Genomic DNA, 7500 nt, shown 5'->3' on the forward strand with positions numbered 1-7500 from the left:
CTTACAGTTTTAGACAGTAGCCAATAGGCTGAGCCCCTATTACAGTTTTAGACAGTAGCCAATAGGCTGAAGCCCTTACAGTTTTACGACAGTAGCCAATAGGCTGAACCCTTACAGTTTGAGGACAGTAGCCAATAGGCTGAACCCTGACAGTTTTCAGGTAGCCACTAGGGCTGAACCCTGACCGTTTCAGTAGCCAATAGGCTGAACCCTGAAGTTTAGACAGTAGCCAATAGGCTTACAGTTTTAGACAGTAGCCAATAGGCTGTACCCTTACAGTTTTAGACAGTAGCTAGTAGGCTGAACCTTTACCGTTTTAGACAGTAACCAATAGGCTGAACCCTGACAGTTTCAGTAGCCAATAGGCTGAACCCTGACAGTTTTAGACAGTAGCCAATAGGCTTACAGTTTTAGACAGTAGCCAATAGGCTGAACCCTTACAGTTTTAGACAGTAGCCAATAGGCTGAACCCTTACAGTGTTAGACAGTAGCCAATAGGCTGAACCCTTACAGTCTTAGACAGTAGCCAATAGGCTGAACCCTTACAGTTTTAGACAGTAGCCAATAGGCTGAACCCTTACAGTTTTAGACAGTAGCCAATAGGCTGAACCCTTACAGTTTTAGACAGTAACCAATAGGCTGAACCCTTACAGTTTTAGACAGTAGCCAATAGGCTGAACCCTGACAGTTTTAGACAGTAGCCAATAGGCTGAACACTGACAGTTTCAGTAGCCAATAGACTGAACCCTGACAGTTTTAGACAGTAGCCAATAGTCTTACAGTTTTAGACAGTAGCCAATAGGCTGTACCCTTACAGTTTTAGACAGTAGCTAGTAGGCTGAACCTTTACCGTTTTAGACAGTAACCAATAGGCTGAACCCTGACAGTTTCAGTAGCCAATAGGCTGAACCCTGACAGTTTTAGACAGTAGCCAATAGGCTTACAGTTTTAGACAGTAGCCAATAGGCTGTACCCTTACAGTTTTAGACAGTAGCTAGTAGGCTGAACCTTTACCGTTTTAGACAGTAACCAATAGGCTGAACCCTGACAGTTTCAGTAGCCAATAGGCTGAACCCTGACAGTTTTAGACAGTAGCCAATAGGCTTACAGTTTTAGACAGTAGGCAATAGGCTGAACCCTGACAGTTTTAGACAGTAGCCAATAGGCTGAACCCTGACAGTTTTAGACAGTAGCCAATAGGCTGAACCCTTACAGTTTTAGACAGTAGCCAATAGGCTGAATCCTTACAGTTTTAGACAGTAGCCAATAGGCTGAACCCTTACAGTTTCCGTAACCAATAGGCTGAACCCTTACAGTTTTAGACAGTAGGCAATAGGCTGAACCCTTACAGTTTTAGACAGTAACCAATAGGCTGAACCCTTACGGTTTTAAACAGTAGCCAATAGGCTGAACCCTGACAGTTTTAGACAGTAGCCAATAGGCTGAACCCTTACAGTTTTAGACAGTAGCCAATAGGCTGAACCCTTACAGTTTTAGACAGTAGCCAATAGGCTGAACCCTTACAGTCTTAGACAGTATCCAATAGGCTGAACCCTTACAGTTTTAGACAGTAGCCAATAGGCTGAACCCTTACAGTTTTAGACAGTAACCAATAGGCTGAACCCTTACAGTCTTAGACAGTAGCCAATAGGCTGAACCCTTACAGTCTTAGACAGTAGCCAATATGCTGAACCCTTACAGTTTTAGACTGTAGCCAATAGACTGAACCCTGACAGTTTTAGACAGTAGCCAATAGGCTGAACCCTGACAGTTTCAGTAGCCAATAGGCTGAACCCTGACAGTTTTAGACAGTAGCCAATAGGCTTACAGTTTTAGACAGTAGCCAATAGGCTGAACCCTGACAGTTTTAGACAGTAGCCAATAGGCTGAACCCTTACAGTTTCCGTAACCAATAGGCTGAACCCTTACAGTTTTAGACAGTAGCCAATAGGCTGAACCCTTACAGTTTTAAACAGTAACCAATAGGCTGAACCCTTACGGTTTTAAACAGTAGCCAATAGGCTGAACCCTTACAGTTTAGACAGTAGCCAATAGGCTGAACCCTGACAGTTTTAGACAGTAGCCAATAGGCTGAACCCTTACAGTTTTAGACAGTAGCCAATAGGCTGAACCCTTACAGTTTTAGACAGTAGCCAATAGGCTGAACCCTTACAGTCTTAGACAGTAGCCAATAGGCTGAACCCTTAGTTTTAGACAGTAGCCAATAGGCTGAACCCTGACAGTTTTAGACAGTAGCCAATAGGCTGAACCCTTACAGTCTTAGACAGTAGCCAATAGGCTGAACCCTTACAGTTTTAGACAATAGCCAATAGGCTGAACCCTTACAGTCTTAGACAGTAGCCAATAGGCTGAACCCTTAGTTTTAGACAGTAGCCAATAGACTGAACCCTGACAGTTTTAGACAGTAGCCAATAGGCTGAACCCTGACAGTTTCAGTAGCCAATAGGCTGAACCCTGACAGTTTTAGACAGTAGCCAATAGGCTTACAATTTTAGACAGTAGCCAATAGGCTGAACCCTGACAGTTTTAGACAGTAGCCAATAGGCTGAACCCTGACAGATTTAGACAGTTGCCAATAGGCTGAACCCTTACAGTTTTAGACAGTAGCCAATAGGCTGAACCCTTACAGTTTTAGACAGTAGCCAATAGGCTGAACCCTTACAGTTTTAGACAGTAGCCAATAGGCTGAACCCTTACAGTTTTAGACAGTAGCCAATAGGCTGAACCCTGACAGTTTTAGACAGTAGCCAATAGGCTGAACCCTGACAGTTTTAGACAGTAGCCAATAGGCTGAACCCTTACAGTTTTAGACAGTAGCCAATAGGCTGAACCCTTACAGTTTTATACAGTAGCCAATAGGCTGAACCCTTACAGTTTCCGTAACCAATAGGCTGAACCCTTACAGTTTTAGACAGTAGCCAATAGGCTGAACCCTTACAGTTTTAGACAGTAGCCAATAGGCTGAACCCTGACAGTTTCAGTAGCCAATAGGCTGAACCCTGACAGTTTTAGACAGTAGCCAATAGGCTGAACCCTGACAGTTTTAGACAGTAGCCAATAGGCTTACAGTTTTAGACAGTAGCCAATAGGCTGTACCCTTACAGTTTTAGACAGTAGCTAGTAGGCTGAACCTTTACCGTTTTAGACATTAACCAATAGGCTGAACCCTGACAGTTTCAGTAGCCAATAGGCTGAACCCTGACAGTTTTAGACAGTAGCCAATTGGCTTACAGTTTTAGACAGTAGCCAATAGGCTGAACCCTGACAGTTTTAGACAGTAGCCAATAGGCTGAACCCTTGCAGTTTTAGACAGTAGCCAATAGGCTGAACCCTGACAGTTTCAGTAGCCAATAGGCTGAACCCTGACAGTTTTAGACAGTAGCCAATAGGCTGAACCCTGACAGTTTTAGACAGTAGCCAATAGGCTTACAGTTTTAGACAGTAGCCAATAGGCTGTACCCTTACAGTTTTAGACAGTAGCTAGTAGGCTGAACCTTTACCGTTTTAGACATTAACCAATAGGCTGAACCCTGACAGTTTCAGTAGCCAATAGGCTGAACCCTTACAGTTTAGACAGTAGCCAATAGGCTGAACCCTTACAGTTTTAGACAGTAGCCAATAGGCTGAACCCTTACAGTTTCCGTAACCAATAGGCTGAACCCTTACAGTTTTAGACAGTAGCTAGTAGGCTGAACCTTTACCGTTTTAGACATTAACCAATAGGCTGAACCCTGACAGTTTCAGTAGCCAATAGGCTGAACCCTTACAGTTTAGACAGTAGCCAATAGGCTGAACCCTTACAGTTTTAGACAGTAGCCAATAGGCTGAACCCTTACAGTTTCCGTAACCAATAGGCTGAACCCTTACAGTTTTAGACAGTAGCCAATAGGCTGAACTCTGACGGTTTTAGACAGTAGCCAATAGGCTGAACCCTGACGGTTTTAAACAGTAGCCAATAGGCTGAACCCTTACAGTTTTAAACAGTAACCAATAGGCTGAACCCTTACGGTTTTAAACAGTAGCCAATAGGCTGAACCCTTACAGTTTAGACAGTAGCCAATAGGCTGAACCCTGACAGTTTTAGACAGTAGCCAATAGGCTGATCCCTTACAGTTTTAGACAGTAGCCAATAGGCTGAACCCTGACAGTTTTAGACAATAGCCAATAGGCTGAACCCTGACAGTTTCAGTAGCCAATAGGCTGAACCCTGACAGTTTTAGACAGTAGCCAATAGGCTTACAGTGTTAGACAGTAGCCAATAGGCTGTACCCTTACAGTTTTAGACAGTAGCTAGTAGACTGAATCTTTACCGTTTTAGACAGTAACCAATAGGCTGAACGCTGACAGTTTCGGTAGCCAATAGGCTGAACCCTGACAGTTTTAGACAGTAGCCAATAGGCTTACAGTTTTACACAGTAGCCAATAGGCTGAACCCTGACAGTTTTAGACAGTAGCCAATAGGCTAAACCCTGACAGTTTTAGACAGTAGCCAATAGGCTGAACCCTTACAGTTTTAAACAGTAGCCAATAGGCTGAACCCTTACAGTTTTAGACAGTAGCCAATAGGCTGAACCCTTACAGTTTTAGACAGTAGCCAATAGGCTGAACCCTTACAGTTTCCGTAACCAATAGGCTGAACCCTTACAGTTTTAGACAGTAGCCAATAGGCTGAACCCTTACAGTTTTAAACAGTAACCAATAGGCTGAACCCTTACGGTTTTAAACAGTAGCCAATAGGCTGAACCCTTACAGTTTAGACAGTAGCCAATAGGCTCAACCCTGACAGTTTTAGACAGTAGCCAATAGGCTGAACCCTTACAGTTTTAGACAGTAGCCAATAGGCTGAACCCTTACAGTTTTAGACAGTAGCCAATAGGCTGAACCCTTACAGTCTTAGACAGTAGCCAATAGGCTGAACCCTGACAGTTTTAGACAGTAGCCAATAGGCTGAACCCTGACAGTTTTAGACAGTAGCCAATAGGCTGAACCCTGACAGTTTCAGTAGCCAATAGGCTGAACCCTGACAGTTTTAGATAGTAGCCAATAGGCTTACAGTTTTAGACAGTAGCCAATAGGCTGAACCCTGACAGTTTTAGACAGTAGCCAATAGGCTGAACCCTGACAGATTTAGACAGTTGCCAATAGGCTGAACCCTGACAGATTTAGACAGTAGCCAATAGGCTGAACCCTTACAGTTTTAGACAGTAGCCAATAGGCTGAACCCTTACAGTTTTAGACAGTAGCCAATAGGCTGAACCCTTACAGTTTTAGACAGTAGCCAATAGGCTGAACCCTGACAGTTTTAGACAGTAGCCAATAGGCTGAACCCTGACAGTTTTAGACAGTAGCCAATAGGCTGAACCCTTACAGTTTTAGACAGTAGCCAATAGGCTGAACCCTTACAGTTTTAGACAGTAGCCAATAGGCTGAACCCTTACAGTTTCCGTAACCAATAGGCTGAACCCTTACAGTTTTAGACAGTAGCCAATAGGCTGAACCCTTAGTTTTAAACAGTAACCAATAGGCTGAACCCTTACGGTTTTAAACAGTAGCCAATAGGCTGAACCCTTACAGTTTAGACAGTAGCCAATAGGCTCAACCCTGACAGTTTTAGACAGTAGCCAATAGGCTGAACCCTGACAGTTTTAGACAGTAGCCAATAGGCTGAACCCTGACAGTTTTAGACAGTAGCCAATAGGCTGAACCCTTACAGTTTTAGACAGTAGCCAATAGGCTGAACCCTTACAGTTTTAGACAGTAGCCAATAGGCTGAACCCTTACAGTTTTAGACAGTAGCCAATAGGCTGAACCCTGACAGTTTTAGACAGTAGCCAATAGGCTGAACCCTGACAGTTTTAGACAGTAGCCAATAGGCTGAACCCTGACAGTTTTAGACAGTAGCCAATAGGCTGAACCCTTACAGTTTTAGACAGTAGCCAATAGGCTGAACCCTTACAGTTTTAGACAGTAGCCAATAGGCTGAACCCTTACAGTTTCCGTAACCAATAGGCTGAACCCTTACAGTTTTAGACAGTAGCCAATAGGCTGAACCCTTACAGTTTTAAACAGTAACCAATAGGCTGAACCCTTACGGTTTTAAACAGTAGCCAATAGGCTGAACCCTTACAGTTTAGACAGTAGCCAATAGGCTCAACCCTGACAGTTTTAGACAGTAGCCAATAGGCTGAACCCTTACAGTTTTAGACAGTAGCCAATAGGCTGAACCCTTACAGTTTTAGACAGTAGCCAATAGGCTGAACCCTTACAGTCTTAGACAGTAGCCAATAGGCTGAACCCTGACAGTTTTAGACAGTAGCCAATAGGCTGAACCCTGACAGTTTTAGACAGTAGCCAATAGGCTGAACCCTGACAGTTTCAGTAGCCAATAGGCTGAACCCTGACAGTTTTAGACAGTAGCCAATAGGCTTACAGTTTTAGACAGTAGCCAATAGGCTGAACCCTGACAGTTTTAGACAGTAGCCAATAGGCTGAACCCTGACAGATTTAGACAGTTGCCAATAGGCTGAACCCTGACAGATTTAGACAGTAGCCAATAGGCTGAACCCTTACAGTTTTAGACAGTAGCCAATAGGCTGAACCCTTACAGTTTTAGACAGTAGCCAATAGGCTGAACCCTTACAGTTTTAGACAGTAGCCAATAGGCTGAACCCTGACAGTTTTAGACAGTAGCCAATAGGCTGAACCCTGACAGTTTTAGACAGTAGCCAATAGGCTGAACCCTTACAGTTTTAGACAGTAGCCAATAGGCTGAACCCTTACAGTTTTAGACAGTAGCCAATAGGCTGAACCCTTACAGTTTCCGTAACCAATAGGCTGAACCCTTACAGTTTTAGACAGTAGCCAATAGGCTGAACCCTTACAGTTTTAGACAGTAGCCAATAGTCTGAACCCTGACAGTTTCAGTAGCCAATAGGCTGAACCCTGACAGTTTTAGACAGTAGCCAATAGGCTGAACCCTGACAGTTTTAGACAGTAGCCAATAGGCTTACAGTTTTAGACAGTAGCCAATAGGCTGTACCCTTACAGTTTTAGACAGTAGCTAGTAGGCTGAACCTTTACCGTTTTAGACATTAACCAATAGGCTGAACCCTGACAGTTTCAGTAGCCAATAGGCTGAACCCTGACAGTTTTAGACAGTAGCCAATTGGCTTACAGTTTTAGACAGTAGCCAATAGGCTGAACCCTGACAGTTTTAGACAGTAGCCAATAGGCTGAACGCTGACAGTTTTAGACAGTAGCCAATAGGCTGAACCCTTACAGTTTTAAACAGTAGCCAATAGGCTGAACCCTTACAGTTTTAGACAGTAGCCAATAGGCTGAACCCTTACAGTTTTAGACAGTAGCCAATAGGCTGAACCCTGACAGTTTTAGACAGTAGCCAATAGGCTGAACCCTGACAGTTTTAGACAGTAGCCAATAGGCTGAACCCTTACAGTTTTAGACAGTAGCCAATAGGCT

The sequence above is a fragment of the Salmo trutta genome, unplaced genomic scaffold (genome assembly GCF_901001165.1).
Source record: "Salmo trutta unplaced genomic scaffold, fSalTru1.1, whole genome shotgun sequence".
Taxonomy (NCBI): Eukaryota; Metazoa; Chordata; class Actinopteri; order Salmoniformes; family Salmonidae; genus Salmo; species Salmo trutta.